This window comes from Cupressus sempervirens, chromosome 3 (assembly GCF_028749045.1).
Source record: "Cupressus sempervirens isolate cs-2001-9-10 chromosome 3, ASM2874904v1, whole genome shotgun sequence".
NCBI lineage: Eukaryota > Viridiplantae > Streptophyta > Pinopsida > Cupressales > Cupressaceae > Cupressus > Cupressus sempervirens.
The window spans coordinates 574,363,026-574,386,197 of NC_143120.1; the positions used below are offsets into that span (position 1 = coordinate 574,363,026).

The 23,172-nt window shown below is 35.5% G+C and overlaps 1 protein-coding gene across 1 annotated transcript in view; it reads right to left on the reverse strand.

Annotated features, from left to right (window-relative positions):
* LOC149567726 (tetratricopeptide repeat (TPR)-containing protein) overlaps window positions 1-23,172 on the reverse strand; it is a 217,655-nt gene that overhangs the window by 53,912 nt on the left and 140,571 nt on the right. The gene's annotated exons all lie outside the window — the stretch shown is intronic.

The window sequence follows — 23,172 nt, forward strand, 5'->3', positions numbered from 1 at the left end:
CATTCCACTCCCGGTGCACAACCCTCACTTGAGAGCTTGCACTGGAATAAGGAGATACATGAAGCCAGAATAAAAGCAATTTGCAAGTTTCGATTTTTCTGCAACATTCCATTTATAGCAACCAGGTAATTAAAATGTTTTTATAAACGTAACAGGACTCCTTATTGGCAGGAGATGATTGATGCAGTTTCCACCTATGGTGAGGGGTTTAAAGCCCCCACTGAAGATGAGTTGACTGGCCCACTCTTACTAGATATGGTTGAGGAGATGAAACTTGAGTTGGATGACCATAGAAAGATTTGGAGCCAAAAGGGGTGTACCATTATGACAGATGGATGGACAAATAGGAGGAATAGGACCCTCCTAAATTTTCTTATTTCTAGCAGAAGTAATTCATTATCCTCTACTTCTTGAAGTCTAAAATTTAATGTATTATTGAATAACAAAAATTTTATTTTATTGACTATTGATTCTTGAATGATAATTATTTTGTTTAATTTTCACTTTTAGGATCCACCATGTTTTTGAGGTCTATAGATGCTTCCTCGCATGTGAAAAATGCAAAATTCTTATGTGAGGCTATTGAGGAGGTCATAAGGGAGGTGGGGGAAGAAAATGTTGTCCAAGTGGTGATTGATAATGCAGCTAATTATGTTGCTGCAAGTAAAATTTTAACTTCTAACTTTATACGTTCTAAAAACACTGTTTTAAGTTTTTCATTAAATTTTGAAAATTAAAAAATTTTTAATACATCAAAAAATTTCATTGTTTACTAACTAATTTAAAATTGTTGCAAGAAAACTTTTGATGGAGAGACACCCAAAAAAAATTTGGACTCCATGTGCGGCCCATTGCATCGACCTCATGTTAGAGGATATTGGCAAGCTTGTATGGGTGAAATCATGTGTTGCTAAGGCCAAAAATCTTTGTAAGTTCATCTATAATCATGCCTTGGTCCTCAGCACTATGAGGCAATACACGAAGGAAAAGGAGTTCGCTCGTCCCAATATCACAAGATTTGCCTCTAATTTTATCATACTAAAATCTTTGTTGAATTCAAGGTTAGCTTTGAGGTGCATGTTTGTTGGTCTGGAATGGAGTTCCTCCTCCTTTGCCACCAATCCTATAGGGATAGATGCAACAAAATGCATTTATGATGATGAAGGTTTTTTGGAGCCATGTTTGAAGATTGTGGAAGTAATTTAAATTTTAAAAGCTTAAGTCTTAAAAATTTGTAAATTAATTTATCTTATACATATTTTTAATTTATTTTTATTGTGCAACTTTGCAAAGTTTCATCATTCACTAAATTGTTTTTTTGTTTAATTGTTTTGTAGATCATTGAGCCCCTTGTAGCCCTCCTACGAGTTGTTGATAGGGAGAAGCCCTCTATGGGCTACATATATGAGGGCATGGATAGGGCCAAGGAGGCTATTAAGGCCAAATATGTAGGAGTTGAGGAAAACTATGGCCCTATTTGGGACATAATCGATAGGAGATGGCAAAATCAGCTTCATAAGCCCATCCACGCAACAGCCTATTTACCTCAATCCGGCATACCGTTTCCATGAAGATTTCAAGGCAGATGAGGAGGTTCTTAGTGGCCTATACACTGACATCGAAGATGGCCACTAATGCCACAGATATATTGCTTGAGATGGAGGCCTATAATAATGCATCAAGGCCCATTTTTTCAAGTCAAATTTGCAAAGGTCATACAAAATTGCAGCTTAAGCCTTATACAATCTAGTTTCTAAATTTCTAGTTTTAAACTTTAAAGTTCAAATTTTGAAATGAGACAAATATTTTTTTCTTTTCCTTTTTTCAAAATCCAGATAGATGGTGGCAAATGTTTGGGCCTTCAACCAAAAACCTTCAGCAAATCGCCATCTGCATCATGAGCCAACCAAGTAGCACTTCTAGATGTAAGCGCAACTGAAGCATATTTGAGCACATCCACTCGAAGAGGCGTAACAGGTTGTCTATGGAGAAAATGAATAAGCTAGTCTTTGTGCATTACAACCTACGCATTAGGATCAGGGAGATTTTGGATGGTGACACCTCTCCGATTACTCTAGAGGAGGTTGATCTAGAGTCTGAGTGAATCACTGAAGTTACTAATCCTGTCTTTGATGATGAGGACCTACAGTGGATTGACCAGGTAGATAGAGAGGGTCAGGCTGAGGCTGTGGCTATGGCAACAGAGGACCAGAGAGCTCTAGTTGTTCCTAATGGCATCTCATAGGCATTGGCAAAGCTAGAGACTACAATTGATCCTAGTGGCACCTCACAAGCATTGGCAGAGCCAGAGACTTCAGTTGATCCTAGAGGCACCTCACAGGCTGATGCTATGGCTATGCAATCATCCAGGACCTACCTTAAAAGTCTTACTAAGAGGCATTTTATAGATTATACTGAGCCTGAGGTTGAGGTTGAGGTTGGGGATGACGATGATGATGACGATGAAGATGACGATGATGATGAGGACTCTGACTAGGAGCCATAGCTATAGTCTTGTTTTAACTTTTTGTTCAACTTAACATATGATCAGAATTTGGAACATTTGATGATGAGTATTGACTCTTGATGTGTTGGATTTCATAATACATATACATTTTGATGGGTTGCATGGATTTATCATTTTATATATGATTCTATGTTTTACTTTTATAATATTTCCTTCAGCTACTACTTAAACTTTAATTACTAGTAATATAGTATTTAGCAATTTACCTTTGTAGTATTGTACTTATGTAATCGATGGATGTTTGACTTTTAACTTGAAGTATGTGCATTATGATCAAATTATCTTCTATTTAATGATGTTATTGTGTCTTTAAGCTTTATTCAATAATGGGTGCATGGAATGTTCTTTAAATCCTAAAAAATTTCAAAATTTTGAGATTTTTCACTTTGCCGAGTCACTTCCGAGTCCGAGCCAAGTTGCGAATAAAGTTACCCTTGCTGAGTCCGAGCCAGGTCCGAGTCACGTTGCTTTGATATGAAATATGTATGAGATATGTATAACTGTGTGTTATGATGCAATATGGGTAAATGATGGAACTAAAATGGAGTATGAAATTTCAACAGGAGTAAGTTGTTGGGGAATATCACATAATCCTAAAACTAAGCAGCTTAAAATACAAAAGCATCAAAACAAAAATCTCTAAATATGCTAATTTGAAAAGAAATAGACTGTAGTAGAAAATCAAATTTAAAAAGAAACCATCATCTTATCCTAAAACTGTGTAGCTTAAAACACAAAAGCATCAAACAAAACAAAAATCTCTATTAATTCTAATCTGAAAAGAAATAGACTGTAGTAGATAAAAAATGTAAAACGAGACTAAATATGCATAATGATTAATATTTATATATGTAGCATTTAGATGGACAAGTGTACTAAGAACCTAACATAGAGAAACTAGATGAGGTATCAACTAATTCTCCATGTTAAGCATACAGATCACTGCAGTAATACTCACTTTCACTTAACAGTCAACTAGTTTGACTCATCAATCAACCTGCTCTAAATAACAAATCATGATCAGAGTAGCTTAGACTAGTTTACTTCCACAAGTCACTAAGACTGTTAATGGGGTGCTAATCTCAAAGTAACTTCATACACAACTACACTTTATGCCCTACAAACTGCATCCTCTTCATGTTGACCTCTCAGTTGCATAGAAAACAAGGTGAATTTAATGATCACTATTGCGCCATGTTGATCCTGCTACTGCACACTCTTTTCTGTTGAAGCAGTTTGACATACAATGCTTTGCCAATGTCAATAAAATACTGACAATTATCTGATCTGATTTATTCTAAGTTACCAGGTGCATTCGGTTAGGGGCTGGAGGTGGATGCAAATGCATCCGAAAGCTGATGCGGAGCAGCTGTGCATCCAAGCCTGTGGATGTGCATGGATTTCTTATGAGCTCCCAATCAAAGTAACCAAAGGGGTTTTGAGCATCCCTGGCTAAATGTCTCTATTCTTCAGGAGGCAAGGAGAAGAAATCTGCTGTGGTGGATTTTAGGCAGTGCAGAAGATGACCTGGAAAGCATATTGATGAGATCGAAGAAACCCCACTCTTTACACCTTTTCCACTTTTTTTTTGGAGCTCTTTTTCAAGTCTATAATGGGGATTTTGACATTATCGTCAGGGAATGTGGAGAAATGCTTCGGACAATCCTCTTCGCTTTGGATAAAACTCTCCTCAAACATCAGGGCTCCCATCGTTACTAATTTCTTGTTTCTCGCTTTGTGTTGCTTTGATTTGATTTTATTTACATCTGTTGAGATTTAAAAAAAAGAATCATTGTGCAGGTTTTTGATACATTCAACATAGAAGGTATGGGACAATGCACTAGAAGTTACATTTGACCAATTGTTGGAATCTGATTCCTTCAACAAGTGGTAAAAGGTTAATGTAAGTTCCTTCCATTTGTAATGTTTTGTTCTCGGCTGCACATTGCTTAGTACCCAAACCCAAAAGTAAGCTTCAGAAATGATGAAACACAATCAAATGATGTCCAAATGGTATGAGATGCATTGGTCGTGTTGGTTCCCAAAACCGCAGATTGGAAATCCAAGAGCCGGCCACTTCTCCTATAGGATTTCTTAATCAGTTCTGGCCAACGAACGGGAATACTTCTTGATTCCCCTGCACTTCAGGCTCCGCTACACCCAGGCGGGTAGACCTTCACCTTGAATGCTGACTACTCAATTCAAGGTTTTTCTATTACGAATTTAAACTTGGAGTTCTTCGACTGGCAAGGTCCTCAAACTCAATGAAATTAAAATTGGATGCTGAATATTTGATAATCGAATGTTTTTTATAAATTTTGTAAATAATGGAATTGATGCTTGCAGAAGGAATACATATAGATTTTCTAACTTCAATAATAAAAGACCAGTGCCTTTGCTCATCTGGGCGATAGAGTCAACTTCAGTGAACTTTTACATACAACTTCATTAGTTTAATGCACTTATACTGCCAACAATTTTAATAATCCAAATGCGACAGGCCAATTATAATGCAATCTTAAATTATTCCAGATTGAATTTTAACTCTGCAGGGAGACAAACTGGACACAGATGCAAAAACAATTAAATATTTCACAACACCTATGATGATCAAATCTAAAATGCTAATTGACCATGTCCACTTATCTGATATCAAAATCATATACAAAATTCTAAAATATAATTATGAAGGACGATTCGCCTGTAGTTTAAATCTCCATGCCTTTTTTTTTTAAAATAAACAAAACACATTTTATTTTATTTAAAAATAAAATAATAGACTTTATATTATAAAATCATAATAGATCCCTTATTCCTCCATACAATAATAAAATGTAAAATACTCCTTCTGAGAGAATATAAAATGTTCCAATGATGAATATCCCTCCTCTCCAACTTCTAGTCTTATTTATATCCTCTATATGTTTTTGGATGTAACTTTTCAAATGAAAAGTCATACTACACCACTTTAATTAATCACAACTCTTCAATAAATAACTTTCAATTGCAAATTAATTGTTTTCTTAATCATTTTATTTAACTTCTTTTCTAAGGTTACTCTCATCGATATATTCAACCTATAATTTTCCCTTTTCATGAATTTATGAGAGCCCTTGATGGCATGAATGGACTCTTCAAACGCAATAGCGCTTGATGCCTGAAATTGTATGACGACTTTCCACAGCTGTCCATTCTATCATTGTGTCCTTCTGTTTCCATCATCCTTTTGCTTGTGCGGGATGTTGGGTGAGAGCTGTGAATAAAACCATTGTATGGAAGCGTGTGATTTCTCCTCTGATATTCCGCCCCTCAGATCTTCATTGTGCAGACTTAGTGAATAGAGCTTCACAATGATCAAAAGATGGAGTTGCTCCTTGATTCTTCCCATCAATTATTCTTGGACCTATCTGGGCTGATTGTTTTGCGGTGATAAAAAAAACTGCAGTATCCTTCACAACTCCTGCCATGTTCCACAAACTTCTGATTCCATTCACAATATTTTTCTTTCACAAGTGCAGCTACAGGTACAATATAGACAAATCGAAATGTATTCTCCCATGTTGAAACACTTCAAGCAGATGGCTGACGGTTCATTCCTCTTAATAGCTCACAGTATCTGACTTCTCCAGGAATGATATTCCCGTGTAGTGCATGCCTTCATTGTATAGGGTGGTATAATATGATTGTCTTCCATCGTTGCATGTGATTACACAACTCCAAGATTTCTAAACATCATTCCTTTTAACCACTGGCAGACTTATCTTATAAAGAATGCCTGAAAACAAACATTTTGGATTTCCTCGCTACCATTATTTGTCTGGCTAGATATGAGATTATAGGAAGACGTCACAACATTTTGGGTAAGCTTGTAGAGGCATTTGGAAGATTTTTGCTAATTGGAGGTGACTGGATATTGCAGGGTTGAAAGACCGTACTTGGCTGGATGTGGAATAACAGTGGCATGAACTATTCATCTGTTGGAATGAGGCTTTTTTCGACTAGGATTTCATTAGTGCAGACCATAAGCTCAATTGTTGTACATGTCAATTTGGTTCTTGATGTGTGAGGACAATACAACTATCCTCAGTTTTCCAAATTTCAGTACAAGGATTTGGGCCCGAATTAAACATGAACTCTAAAACTCCACCAATTCCTCTCCTAAATGATGAAATGACACCAAAAAAGTTCATAGCAACACAAGAGAGCCTCATTCCAAAAATTAATCTCCCAACTGTAGTTTTGGCAAAATGTTTAACTCCATAAATCTTTTTGAATATCAATTCTCCACTAAGATATCAAGTTCTTGATATAAGCATAATTAGAAACAATATCTTCCTTCTCACTAGTATTTATTAATTCTCAAAGCTGAGATCCATAGATCAGATTATATGATCTTTATGACTGTCTCAATCATCCTCAAGATTCAGAGTTATATAGCAGATTATAAAATTTGGCCTCACGAATATGTTAGGTTACTTAAGTGGATATAGATCAAACTAGAAAGATATGTCAAGTCATTCAATTGCAAATGTCTTTGATTCTTTTGTCCACTTAGCTCAAATGGATGCCCAAAAAATTGAAAATTTGGGCTCCATCAAGTCGTACAGTGATGTTTTAGGTTGATTGTACGATGGGATCGGGGACACTGCTTGGCTGTAGGGTGGAGCTATCCCATACGGTGAGGAGAGAATAAGTTTGTCATACAGCCTGAGAAGGGTGTTCGTACGGTAGCCAAGACTAATACGTCGGGTGGAGGCGCTGCTTGAAAGTACGGTAGGACTGGATTGGCATGCAGTGAGATCGTATGGTGGATGTCGTACAATTAATCAAGGTGTCAGTTTGCCAATTCATCCTACACCAATGAACAGACAAAAATGTTGTTAATTAATGATATTAAATATGTATATACCCCAAATCGCTAGAACAAGATGGATGCCAATAGAATTGATGAAGTTTCACCGAACAATATTTATAATTGCAAACAAGGATGGTACACTGATTTGCCAAATCCGAGCAAGTAATACAAAGATGAAATAGGATGAGGGTTGAATCCCACTGAAACCAAAATAGCCAAGTAGGGAAGATCTTTCACTTCCGAAATGGCGAACAACAGAGAATCACAACTAGAACTCGCAGTACAAAGAAAACATAATCCAAATCGCATGACAACTACTTCCTACATGTCATGCTTAAATACCCTTCGAAGGAACTCCCGAGGGTTTACAAAGGTAGCCAATAGCAACACCTACAAAAACAATTAAAATAAAAATGGGTCCGAGATATACTAAATCAATCAACCCATAAACAATGCTTTGATTATTTATTTATTTTATGACAGGAACATTACACTCCTCCCGTCCAAAAATTTGTTTGTCCTCAAGCAAATGCAATGCCGGGTGCTGAAGAATGTGCTCACCTTCCCAAGTCACGTCGTCCAAAAGCAAGTGTTTCCAGTGTACCAAGTATTCCTTCAAGGTATGGTTCCGTAGAGTCTTCTCTAGTACATCAATGATCTCAGTCGGTTCCAATACAAGCTTTCCTTCTTCATTGAGTGGCAGATCATCTGTGGTTACTGCGATGTTCTATCCCATGACTTTCTTTAGACAAAAGACGTGAAAGACGTTATGGATGTGGCTCCCTTCTGGAAGTTCCAGTTCATAGGCAACTTCACTGATGCAGTGAGTTACACAATAAGGACCATAAAAACGTGACTTCAATTTTTCTTTCCCTTTTGCCTTCAATGAGGATTGCTTGTACGACTGGAGCTTGAGATATACCAAGTCTCCCACTTCGAAACTTCTCTCAATCTAGTGTCTGTCGACATAGATCTTTTGTTGATTCTATGCTCATTGTAAGTTTTTCTTCAAGAATCTTAGGATGTCTTGCCTTTCCTGAAGCCAGTTCCTTACCCTAGGCGCGTGGCTGTCACCCAAAACCATGTCGATAAATTAAAGGGGTTCATACCCGTACAATGCTTTGAAAGGTGTCATCCCAATAGACATGTGATAAGTTGTATTGTAATAGTATTCCCCCAGATGCATCCATTTGACCCATGCCCATTGTTGTGTTGAAACGTAGTTCCGAAGGTAGCCTTCTAGCCACTTGTTCACAATCTTCATTTGTTCGTCTATCTGAGGGTGGTAGCTAGTACTTGGCAACAATTTTGTTTTTACTAACCGAAACAATCTTGTCCAAAAAATACTAAGAAACCGACCATCCCCATCACTAACAAAGTTTCGGAGTAACCCGTGCAAACAAAAAACTTCTCTGAAAAAATAAATTGGCTACCTATCCAGTCTGGAAATCTGAAGAGATGGCAAAGAAGTGTGCGTACTTCGTCAATCTGTCAACCACCACAAAGATACTATCCTTTCCATTTACCTTAGGAAGTTTGGTGATGAAGTCCATAGAGATACTTTCCCACTTTTGTTTTGATATCGGCAAGGGTTGCAGAAGCCCGACAAGTAAAGTGTGTTTGGATTTGTTTTGTTGGCAGACTGCACAGTCCTGCATGTACCGCAAAACATCATCTTCAAGTCCCTTCCACCAAAACCTCTCCTCGAGCTATCTATAGGTTTTGAGAAACCTCGAATCTCCGGCCAAGGGTGAGGCATGTATTTCCTTCAAGATTTTTTGGTTCAGTTTGGATTTAGGCACTAAGTATATCTGATCTTATGTAGATGATATCATTCACCACCTTGTATTGGTAGTCCTGAGTGACATCATCCATTAGCTTACATGCAAATGTGTTTTTGGAATGTTCTACCTATAAGTGTGCTTTCCAGTCAGCTGAAATATGAGATAGTAAGCAAATGGCGGGTTTTCTTGACAAAGCATCTACAACCACATTGTTATTTCCCTTCACATATTCAATGTTGAAATCAAAAGCCTGAATCTTACTTACCCATTTTTGCTGCGTCTTGTTCAAATCCTGTTGCTCCAGAAAGTATCTCAAACTATTATGATCGGTATGGGCAACAAACTTGACACCCACCAAATATTGTCGAAACTTGGTCAGGGCATGCACAATGGCCAACATCTCTTTGTAATAAATGGAATATAGGCACTCAGCTTGTGTAAGCTTTCAACTCTCATAAGCTATGGGGTGTCTTTCCTACATCAAAACCGCGCCAATGCCCTCTCCGGATGCATCACACTCCAAAATGAATGGTTGAGTGAAGTCAAGTAAGGCAAGAACCGAGCAAGTGCTTAATGCTTCTTTTAACTTATCAAAAGTGTATTGTCCCTTTTCATTCGCCTGGAAGGAGTCTTTCCTAATCAAATTTTTAATGGTGCACTGAGCTGAGAGGATCCTTTTACAAACCTCCGAAAATAACTGCACAGCCCAAAGAAGCCTCACAACTCAGAGAGTGATCTTGGTGGGGGCCAATCAAGGATAGCTTGGATCTTTAGTTGGTGGACCTATACTCCATATTTACTTAAACGTGCCCTAGGTAAAATATTTCTGTCATTCTAAATTCACACTTGGATTCCTTGGCGAACAATGATTGAGCCTCTATGATCTCTAGGACTTCATCCAAATGTCTCAAGTGTTCTTCCCAAGTTTTACTATAAATAAGGATATCATCAAAGAATACCAACAAGTACTTGCGCAATTGTTTGTTGAAGATGTGATTCATGCAAGACTGAAAAGTAGTTGGTGAATTCGTTAATCCAAACGGCATGACTAGGAACTCATAATGGTCGTAGTGAATGAAAAACCGTCTTCTCTACATCTTCTCATATGCGGATCTGATGGTATCCGGAATAGAGATCTATTTTAGAAAAATAAACTGCACCATGCAACTCATCCAACAATTCATCGACCCTGGGAATAGGATATCTATTTTTTATTGTCTTATTCAACGCATAGTAGTCAACATACATACACAACATCCCATCCTTCTTTTTCACCAATACCACTGATGATGCAAAAGGGCTAGAGCTTGGACAGATCCGTCCCTTCTCGAGCAACTCATGAATCGTCTTCTCAATCTCATCTTTGAACTTTTTTGGGTGGCAGTATGGTGTGGTGATAACTAGTTTGGCGCCAGCTTCCAACTCAATGGTATGCTCAAAACCACGATGGGGAGATATCTCTGGAGGAATGTCTATAAAAACTTTATCATGAGTACTCAAGATAGCATGTAGATTATCATCTTGGGGAAGTGTTCGTTCTCCTTTTATTGGTTCTGCGAAAACAAAGCAATGTGCAGCCCATGCAATATAATCGTGTCCAAAAATGGCCTCCATCTATTGCGTTGAAACTTCCTTCGGTCCCTCATTGGCCATCCCACGAAGAACAACCTTCTTCCCATTGACAACAAAAGTGACGTTCATCCACTTGAAACTCTGTGTGTATTCATCTAGTGACTTCATCCACTGTATGCCCAAAATAACCTCCATATCATCCAAGTCCACTATAAAGAAATCCTCCATTACCATGTGATTAGCCATGGTGATACTCAATTGGGAAACAAGGTGTGTGCAGGGCAAGAGTGTTCCTCCTGTGACCTTCACTTGGAATCTTGTGTGCATCTCTATAGGTAGACCTCTTCTTCTCACCAACGATGACTTTATGAAGTTTAGAGTGGCTCCACTATTGAGCATCAAAATGACCTTTTGTCCCTAACAGGTTCCCCGTACTCGAAATACCATACATCTCACGCTCCCAACCAGGGCGATGGTTCCTACACACTGTACTAGTGCGGCGATCTCCTTCGTACAGTTCAAATGAACCATTTTGGAGTCCTGCAGGTAACTTTCCTCTGTGGGTAGATTCTCCTAATCGTCCTCATCATTAGACACAACCTCGAGGTAGTGTATTTTTCCTTTACTGAGGCATCTCTGCCCAAGTTCCCACAGCTCCTTACAATTGAAACATAATTTCTTCCTTTGGAGCTCCTATCTGGTAGCTTTGTCCAACTAAGGCTTCTTCAGTGAAGGTTTGTTATCACTGTCCCTTGGAAATACTAGCGGTTTGGAGTGAGAATAACCTCAAGAGGATAATGTTGATGATGATGCCATGCTTACGCCTTTTTTATAGCCTCCAAAAGGGTGGCAGGATTGAAACTTTTTACCCAACCCCTCAATGGTTTTGTCAGTCTATCCATGAAGAGCACTATGTGTCTCATTTCTGTCATGTCCCCATTTTAAAATATAATTTTAATAATGATCTTAGTTACTGGTTCAAGTTCGATTAAAAATACGGGTTCAAAGAACCGGTTCACTGGTACAACAAAATTTTGGAAAGGGTTTTGGGTTCATTTGTACAAAAACATGTATATATGTATACACACACACACACACATTTATGAAGCCTAGAAGCATAGAGTACCATAAAATCATATGATATAATCTTAGTTAATCATTTAAACAACAAAAACACCATAGGCATAAACTTTAAACATCTAGGTTGTAGTCATAGCATCATGAATCAAAATCATACCATCATATATTTCAATTTAAAATTTTCAAATTCAACATCAAAGATTCAAAACAATAAAAGTAAATCATGATCCATAAATCATAACAGCAAGTTCAAGTATCATTGTTTCAAGTTCAAGTTTCAACTAATCATAATTTATAAAATTTTAATATTCATCTTCTTCATCGTCATCATCATCTTCTTCTTCTTCTCCTTCTTCTTCTTCTTCTTATTCTCGCAGTCCTTCCGCATTAGTTGACTCAGCAATAGAGCTAAGGCCAATGGGATCAGCACCAACAACAATAGTACGGACATCAAAATCTTCAATCTTCAATTGTAAGCCGAGAAGCAAAAACATCCAAGTCCACCAACTCTGCATCTACATCCCACCTCTTTGTCTCCCTTCTTTGTATTTTTTAGTCTTGTGCAAGAGGAGACGCAAGCTGTAATGTACAAACACCAAGTTCTCTACTCTTTTTTCTGTTAAAAGCCAAAATAACCTATTTACATTCACTTTTTAGCACTGCAAAACTCAAAACATTATCAACTTTTATAAAAAACGACATAAAGTCGTCCAACACCACAAATTCGCCTAGCGTTCCCCTGATATTCGATCTTCAAGAATCCAGATTTGAACCACCCCCAAGAAATTGGAACCCTAGCCGAGTTTTGCCTAAACTGAACCAATATTTTGAACTGGTTCGAACCCAAGCAAGGTTCTCTAGGCAAAAGGACGAACCCAGGTAACTAAGATAATAATTAAATAAAAAATAATAAGAAAATCATATTCAAATGTAGAAATAAGAAATAAAAATTACATATATAATATATTATCAATAAAAAAAAAATTGTATAATATTTATAACATATGAATAATTTAATTAATTAAATTAAATAGAAAAAGAATATTGGAGAAAGTATGTTATCTTTCTAAATAAGATTTAATAATAAATGATAATAAATACAAAATAGATGAGTAAGAAATAATATAATATAAATCAACTAAATCTAATTAAAAAGTCAAGAGATGTGAATCTTTAAAATTAAGGTATAAAAGGGAGTAGAGTTCATTTTAAAGAGTAAGGAAAATGAAAAGTAGAGAAGAGTAAAAGAAAGATTATTAGAAGAGGAATGAGAAGGAAACAAATGATTTTTCAAATATTTTCAATGATGAAAGGATGTGACTCTTTGAAAGGGTTGTGTTTATGAATGGTTGTGACTCTTCAAATATATTTTAACTATGAAGAGTTGTGACTTTTCAAAAGGATTCTGAGAAAGGTTGTGACTTTTCAATAGTATTGTGATTATTAAGTGTTGCGACTTTTTGGTAATATTGTGATTATGAAGTATTGTGACTTTTCAAAGGACTTTGATTAAGAAGTGTTATGACTTTTCCAAAGGGATTGTGATTATGAAGGGTTGTGACTTTTAAATAGGATTGTGATTATGAAGATTTGCAACTCTTTGAAAAGGACATGGATGATAAATAAAATATAGGAGAATTTTAAAACAATTATACCTTAGAGAGTTCAACTATAAAACCATCAGAGTAGAGGAAGCTAAGAAACTAAACTAATATATGATATATTGAATGTTGGGAATTGAAGTAATATATATTCTATGAAGGATTATAAAATGAAAAACTAAAGGGAACTGGAGATGTGTTTATTTGATATTTTTACTTTATAAAATAAATATGAATCATTTGGTAGATAAAATTATCAAGATCAAGGATTGAGATGAGAACTTTATAGTTCTCATAGAGATCAAGTAAGAACTTGGTAGAGGGCATTCATTAGAATGTCGAGTTTCTTTTAAGAAAACTCAAAGATTAGAGGACATTCTTGATTAAATGTCGAGATTCCGAATTGGAACCCAAAAAGAGGTTTGTACAGAACCTCTTAGGGACAATATATATTGTAGTAGTTAATCATGTGCATATGTTAGAGACAAGAGGCTTGGTTAGAGGTGGGATCTCTATCAAGTACGTATTGTTAATGAGTTCACTCATTAATAGAAAAGGTGCTCTTAACATGATGGTTCCCTAACTGAGAGTTATTCTCATTAGAGGCTTAGGTAACTCTGAGTAGAGCCTCCTTCAAAGCATTAGGTGGGTTTAGTATGGAAATTAGTGCTTATATGATTTAATAATATTCATCTTGTTAATTTCTAATCATTGTTTTCTACTCATATGTTTATGTTGTCTTTTCCACCTACTAACATTGTTAGAGGATTTAAGCATCAAATACTCAAGATAGGAGAAGGGACATTACAATGGTATCAGAGCATGATCTTTCCATCCTATAGGGTAAAAGAGGAGGAAAATAATTCATATGAAAGACTAATATACAAAGCCAATGAAAATTGGAATAAGGTCAATCATATCAATCAAAACAACCTAACATTTAGAATAAAAAGCATAAATCTTTCAAATCAATAGAAGAAACTATAAAATTGCTTGAGGACAAACAACTTGAGGAAGGGCAGACTGTCATGTTCCAATTTTAAAATATAATTTTAATATTAATTAAATAAATAATGATAAGAAAATCATATTCAAGTATAGAAATAAGAAATAAAAATTACATATATAATATGTTATCAATAAAATAATATTTAGTACAATATTTAAACAATTAAATGATAATAATTTCATATGAATAAATTAATAAATTAAATTAAATAGAAAAGAATATTGTAGAAAGTATGTCATCTTTCGAAATAAGATTTAATAATAAATGATAATAAATACAAAATAGATGAGTAAGAAATAATATAATATAAATTAACTAAATCTAATTAAAAAGTCAAGAGATGTAATTAAAAGATGTGACTCTTTAAAATTAAGGTATAAAAGGGATGAGAGTTCACTTTAATGAGTAAGGAAGAAGAGAAGAAAGGAAGAGTTGAAGAAAGATTATTAGAAGAGGAATGAGAGGAAAACAAGTAACTTTTTCTAATATTTTCAATGATAAAATGATGTGACTCTTTGAAAGGGTTGTGTTTATGAATGGTTGTGACTCTTCAAAAAGATTTGAACTATGTAGAGATGAGACTTTTCAAAAGGATTCTGATTATGAAAGGTTGTGACTTTTCAATAGTATTGTGATTATGAAGTGTTGCGACTTCTTGGTAGTATTGTGCTTCCACATATAATTTCTACTACACAAAGTCCATCATGGAGTATCTATTGGAGAGTTCAGATGTGCGGGAGGATTAATACAAAGTGTCTGAGGGTACTCTCATCTGAGGCTCTTGTATTATTCAGAGGTTGGTAGGAAAGATTGTAGAGACTGTCTACTATGCTTCCCCATAGGGATTTTGTGGTTGGATTTGCTGAGAGGATTGACCAGGATCCCACTCGACCAGTAGTTCAAAGTTGGAGATTGGAGCCATCTCTTGATTCCCAGTTTGTTACTGATGAGCCCTTGAAAGAGGTTGGGAGTTTTTATTGGCATTACACTATGAGCAGTGCTCATCACTTTTCTTTTGACCCACAGGTAGAGGATTTGGTTTCGCATCGGTTCAGGTTGGCCTTAGTTTCATACCATCCATTACAGAATAGGTTAGCATCATCTTTTGCAGATGGGATTGACAATTGCAAGTGAGACCCCTTGCAGTATCTACACACCCAAGACAATTTGGCAGAGGTTGGAGTTGGTGGTAGTGTTTCAGGTACCTATGGTTGTTACCATCTCCACACTATAGTTGGGTGTGAGTGTTAATTTGATGGGGACTCAGGTGTGGACAAAGTTGGTATTTTAGTTAGGTTGAGTTTCGCTGAGTTGTTGCCTTCATTAGCGCCTAGGGTCAGTATAGATAATTCTGATGTTGATGTTCCTTATTTGGGTGTTGGTGCTACAAGAGTTGCTTGTACATAGCAGGGATGGTACGCAGTTCTACCAATGGGATCCAGGTGGATTATGATCTCCATTTTGCTTTGCAATTGCTTGGGACCAAGCAATCTTAGAGAGGGAGGACTGTAATGTTCCCATTTTTAGCAGGTTTCTGCAGGTGGCTAGGTCAGTTCACCATCGCGACCCTCGTGAGCTGGCAATGGGATTTGAGGGTCTTAGTTATGCAGTTATAGGCTTTCCAGCAAGCTATGGTGTGTTTTGGCTTCATTTGAAGGACTTACTATTTATAGTAAGTCAACCTGTTGGTTCTGATGAGCTCAATTGAGTTAAAAGAGTTGACTGATGTTCTCAGTTTTTATTTCAAGCTTTTGGTTTGGCCTCCAAGAATCTTAGAGAAAGTGTCTATTTATAGTAAGTCACCCTATCAGGTTCATTTGTCTTCTTTCTTTATCAAGATCACTATAGTCTTGTCAGATTTTGATTCTAATGCTTCTACAATTGTTTTCGCAAGACGGGTGAATTATTATTATTATTCATCTAAATATGCTGAGGTTGCTATTTTTGTTGGTGTTGTTTATTGGTCACCTCAGTATCATAGCTTGTTGAAACCGGGACAAAAAGTTTTAAATCGTGGGAACAAGAAACAGTGGCTTTACGTGTCAAAATATTAAGTTATGGTGGAAAAGGTCATTTTTTGAGGCAAAAGCAATTAATAAATTATATTAATTACACTTTATTATATTTTAATATTGTGTAGAGGAAGCTTCTAAGTGGAGTTCTTTTGGGAAATTGGTACCATTTGGAGATTATAAATATGAGGACATTTAATGAGAAAGGCATCCAATTATTTGATTATCTTTTTTTGCTTGGTTGTCTCTGTGATGTTTCTAAAGTCTGATTTTTCAGTGCCCTTGCTGAAGTATAAGGGTTTGTTCTTAAGAAATTCATTGTAATTCCTAGCTAAGGTATTGTGAATTAGTTTTTTGAGAATTGTTCTTTATCTCCATTTTTGTATACACTATGGTTGGGAGATGTTGTGGTGTTGGGAATTTGGAATTTGGCATCTTCTTATATTGTTATTACTGTTGCTGAGAAGCAGTTGGGTGTTGGTTAATTTGGAGTTGGTTGAGCACCCATTTATATTTGCCGCATTCTATCTGCACTTTGGGAGAAGCATTTTACATATCTGCGGTTGCATTTGTTTGTTGGAGAATTCTTTTGTTGCTGCTAGACTTCATTTCAAAGGGTCTTACCTATAAGTTCATGGATTGTAACTTTCAATTTTTTTGGGTATTGTTGATCTAGAGAATAGGGCATATTTTATCAACTAAATACTCAGTATCTAAAGTTGATATTAAAATTTGGAATTTTTAGATGTATATTCCTTATGTAATATCCAAATATTTAAGTTAAAATTATTATTGTAATATCTCCTATTTTGCTGCTATATTGTTGTATCATAAATTGCAAAACCTCAAAAAGAAATAAAAAGAAATCATTACTTTGGCACAGATTGATTGAGATCCAGTAGGGCTCATTACAGTTGTATCAAAACTTGCTTGCAAAGTGTTTGACGAAATGTCAAACAACTCAATTATAAAAGAATTTGGTGTTTGATGAAGTTATAACTACTTGGGGTTATTACATGTTGTGACTTTTCAAAAGGTTTTGATTATGAAGTGTTCTAACTTTTGCAAAGGATTGTGATTATGAAGGGTTGTGACTTTTCAAAAGGATTGTGATTATGAAGGTTTGCAACTTTGAAAAGGACATGGATGATAAATAAAATATAAGAGAATTTAAAAACAATTATACCTAAGAGAGTTGAACCAAAAAACAATCGGAGTAGAGAAAGTAAAGAAACTAAACTAATATATATTGAATGTTGGGGATTGAAGTAATATATATTCTATGAAGGATTATAAAATGAAAAACTAAAGGGAACCGGAGACGTGTTTATTTGATATTTTTATTTTATAGATAAATATGAATCATTTGGTAGATAAAATTTTCAAAATCAAGGATTGAGATGAGAACTTTATAGTTGTCATAGAGATCAAGTAAGAACTTGGTAGAGGGCATTCATTAGAATGTCAAGTTTCTTTTAAGAAAACTCAAAGATTAAGGGCATTCTTGATTGAATGTTGGGATTCCGAATTGGAACCCAAAGTGAGATTTGTATATAATTTCTTAGAGACAATATATATTGTAGTAATTAATCATATGCATATGTTAGAGACAAGAGGCTTGGTTAAAGGTGGGATCTCTACCAATTATGGGAATTAATAGTTAGATGATTTAATAATATTCATCTTGTTAATTTTTAATAATTGTTTTATACTAATATATGTTTATATTGTCTTTTCCATCTGCTAACATTTGTTACAGGTTTTAAGCATCAAATACTCAAGATGGGAGAAGGGACGTTACACTTTCAAAAATATCCGTAACCAAAACAAAGAGTTTCTGAAATTCCATGATGTATTGGTTGACCGATCCTATTTGCCTCAATTGTGCCAACTCTTTAAAATTAAGTTCCGGATCTTTACCATCAAACTAATCTATCAATCTTTCAATGAATTGTGCATGAGTATTTACTCGGTCATGCCCAACGTAATGGTGCCATGATGCCACCATTCATGCCCCACTCCCTCCAAGTGGTGTGCTGCAAATTTAATTGCTTCTTCTTCTGGCATTGGATTAAGCTGGAAGTAAGTATCAACCTTCATTACCTATGCCTAGGCGGATATGGATCTGGATCTGTCAAATGATGATAGATTTATTTTACTCAACTTTCTTCTAAGATCATAATTAAAATATCCTTTGTTTCCACCTCCAAAATATCGCATTCTCAATTCTGCATAATCTTTGTAGGATATATCTTCTTCCAAGTTTGCATTCTTCCAATCTTCTTTCAACTATTCTTGAACTCCCTCAAAGGTTCGTTGCCTTCCTCCATGTGGTACCTCTGCCCGTGGAGGGAAAGTTGGCATGGATGGTCGAGAACATGCTAGATGAGGATTTGCCTTTCCTAAGACCGAGTCGATACTGCGACCATTTTGTTCCCCAGATATCTTATTGTCGACCAGTTTCCAGAGAGTTCCTTCCATAAGTCGTTGAGTGCCATTGATCTGTGCTTGATTCCTCGAAAGATCCCTCAATAATGTCATGACTTCGACATGTATGGGTTCTTCATCTGCCATTCTATCAACTAAGTGGGATCTCCTTCTTTTCTCGCTATAAACTTTCATTCACTATCCACAGGCTGGCAAGATCTATGGCTCTGATACCACTATAATATTTTATTCCCGGCTACACCTTGCTTGGTACCCAAGCCCAAAAGTAAGCTTCAAAAACCACAAAAATGATGTCTATACAGTATGAGATGTGTTGGTCGTATGGTGATGTTTTAAGTTGATAATACAGTGGGATCAAGGAAACTACTTGATTGTACGGTGAAGGGTGTACTACTTGGCCATACGGTGGAGCTATCTCATACGATGAGAGAATAAGTTTGTCGTACGGCTTGAGAAGGATGTCCTTGTAGCCATGACTAAGACGTCAGGTGGAGGTGCAGTTTGAAAGTATGGTGGGACTGGATTGTCAGGTAGTGAGACCATACGGTGGATGTCGTACAACTACTCTAGGTGTCAATTTGCCAATTCCTCCTATGCCAATGAACAAATGAAAATGTTGTAATTCAATGATTTTTAAAATGTATATACACCAAATCGCTAGAACAAGATGGATACCAATAGAATTGATGTACTTTCACCAAACAATATTTATAATTGCAAACAAGGATGGTGCGCGGATTTGCCATATCCGAGCAAGTAATACAAAGACAGAATAGGGAAGTAGAGAAGATCTTTCACTTCCAAAATGGTGAACAATAAAGAATCCCAACTAGAATTCATAGAACGAACAAAACATAATCCAAATTGCATAACTACTACTTCCTACATGTTGTGCTTAATTACCCTTCGGAGGAAGTCCCGAGGGTTTACAACGATAGCCGACAGCAACACCAACGGAAACAATTAAAATTAAAATGGGTTCAAGATATACTAAATCAATCGGCCCATAAATCATGCTTTGATTATTTATTTATTTTATGATGGGAACATTACACCATTTCATGGGGTACCCAAATTGGTAGCTTGACAATCTAATACATTTTAAAATTTAAGTATTGCTAAATTGTTAATTTATGAGATGTTATATATTTTTCTACATGTTTTTTGTATATATATAAATTTAAATATATATTAGTATATGAGTGTGTGTATAAACGCACCCAAACCCCCCCCCAAACAAATTTCATGCATTTGTGTACCGGGTTCTCGCACCTGCATCTGCACCCAAATCGGTAACTTATGATTTATTTCATTCATTTAAACACAATACATGACTTCCGAATACATTATTTATTGCATCTAAACTCAAGATACAATACCATAACTCATTGATAAATAGTCTGAGTCTTTATAAGTACAACTATTAAATAAATATCACATGATTGCAGCTAAATCAGTCATCTTGGGTCTCAATTCCAAATTCCTGAAAGACTTGGCTGCAATTTATATTTTATGTATATAATGAATTTATTAGTTATGTTTCTTGTTTATGTATGTGATGACAAATTAGCTTCTATTCGATGATGTTATAGTGTCTTTAAGTTTTATTCAATAAGGGGTGCATGAAACAAGTTCTAATTTTTAAATCATTAAAAAACTCTAAATTTCAAGGCTTTTTTCATTTTGCCGAGTCACGAGTCGAGTCAACCTTGCCGAGTCCAAGTTTGGGAACTATAGAATTAGCACTCAGAATCTCCTCCAGTTATACAGCTGTAGCTGATTTCTGCACTTTCTTTTGGACGGTTAGCTTGACTATGCCTCCAAATTCAGTCCAAATGCCACCAAACACCTTCAAACTCCTATAACTTGTCCTCCAAAAATAATGATAACCCAATCAAATAACTTCATATATCTTCATTTGACAACAAATGCTAGTTACCAAACTGAAGCAAAAATCACTGAAAACTCAAACTCGAAAAACCAACCAGCTAGGGTGGATATTACACCATTGAAACTAGATCAACTCTAGAAGGTTTTTGTCCTTAACAATTTCCAGAACTTTCTTGAGTGCACTTCAACAAGATATCCTTGTGTGTGAATTCAAAATACAAGAATGAGAACCCAAACTCCAATTTATAGAAATGGAGGGAAAATTAGTGTAATTAAAATTTAATATATTTTATTTTATCCTCAATATATCTTTTGAAAACAATTTATGTCCCCTGTCCCCTTACCTAGGCATCCCCCTTTTGGAGATGTCGGTTATGAAATATTTATCATTTTATTTATAGGCAAAAAGTCACTTTTTGGATCATTTATAAACATGAAACATTACTTCCATCACCTCAGAATCTTCGCCAAGGCACTGAAATTATTTTCTCACATCCTACTCCAACTTGATTTATCTCCTAAAGGACGTCAAAATGCTTTAAAATTTTGACATCCAACTTGGGTCACATGTTGAAAGTTTCCATCTCACAATGAATAACCATTCAAGTAGAAACAATATTGAAAGTTTCTATTTAAAAACACCAATTCAGCATATGTACATGGATAACCAATGAGTATAGTAGAAAGATGTTTGCCTAAAAGTATAAGCAGTGAAAGTCATACGTCCCTCTACATACTATTTAATACATCAAAGCAGCCTAGGATGGCCATGGGATGCCTGTAAATCAATGGTGTCCATCGGAAAACTAATAGTTGTCTACCGGGCACATGATAAATGTTTGCTAGCAATAGCTTTGATCATTAGATGAGCATAGAAACAGTTTAGGGTATTTTCATGCAAAATATCACCTTTACCTCATTATGGATATCATTAAAATTTAAAAGATCAAGGCATCAAGAAGAGCCCATGGAACACAAGTACTGAGTGAACTCTAATTCAACTATAAAAGTGGCAAACAGGGCATATGATCTATAAGTTTTATTATACTGTAACAAGATGAACCAGAGTAACATAAACTGTGAACAAACCACCAGAAATTGCAATTTTTCACCAGTCAAGCTGCATCCCAATTTTTTTAATCAAAAAATGCATTTTTTATCAAAATCTTGCCTCTATTGATTTATTCCTGACGTTATCCATTTAGATCTGTACAAGACTCATGATTCCAATTTGATACTGTTTGCCAGTTTTTTTCTACTGTGTGGATTTTTTCTTTTCCAAAACATTAAAACCAATTTATTCCCTACAAAAGGCATTTCTTTGAAAAAAGCTGTTATCTTTTGGTTTGTCAATTAATTCCGAGGACTGGTTTTTGCAACTCAAATGAACACTGCAACAACATATGGTATTTGCCTACACAAAATTTCCCTTTGATTTTAGCCTGCCATAAACTAATTATAAACAGAGGCACAAACATTACAATGGGTAAGCTGATTTTACGTCTTTATACCTTCCACTACAGAAATCAACAAAATATGGTTCAGATTACTTCTCACAGTCACATGACCATATCTACATGATTATCTGTGTGTGTGTGTGTGCATATATATGTATATGTGTGTGTATGTATGTATGTGCATGTGTGTGTGTATAAGGCGCTAGAATTTTATTGGATAAAAAAATGAAATTCGCTAGAATACACTAGTGGCAATGTATTGTTCTGCATTCTCAAATATGGTATTTATGAAACTGCTGGCAATTAGTAGGAAATTGATGAAGATTCACTAAGGAAACCTAATTAAAGATAAATTCATTTGACAAATCTTCAATATTCTCAACAGAATTGAAAAATGATAAGAAACATGAATTTATTTCTGAGCGCACACAATTTATTATAATGCCTTTCAGAGGCAACTTTATTTAACGCAAACTCGTAAAGACTGACTTTCCAAATACAATTTACAAATAATTACAATAACGAACTCAAGTTTTACCACTGCAATTAAAAGAAAATGTCTATTATATAGCATTGTGCTAATTTTGCATTGTTCGAACAGACAAGATTGTTCAAGATCTCCATTATTTAAGGTAAGGTTCATGTTATAATAGTCATTGTCATTCAATGTTTCTGGGTCTGTTATGATAAAAAAGTTTGAGTTATCAATGACCAATCATCAAAAAGAGATATTTTTACAATCACAGGATGGATGGGTGAGGAGATGGACTGAAAACAGATAACAAAGCTGATTAAACTAACAGTTGACTTTCTGAGAGGAACCCAAATAGTAATTCGATTCAACAATATTTTTTTTTTAAAGTAATGATAGGATATGGCTAAAATATTGAAATCATTCAAACAAGAAAATACAATAATTCAAAAGTATCAATATATT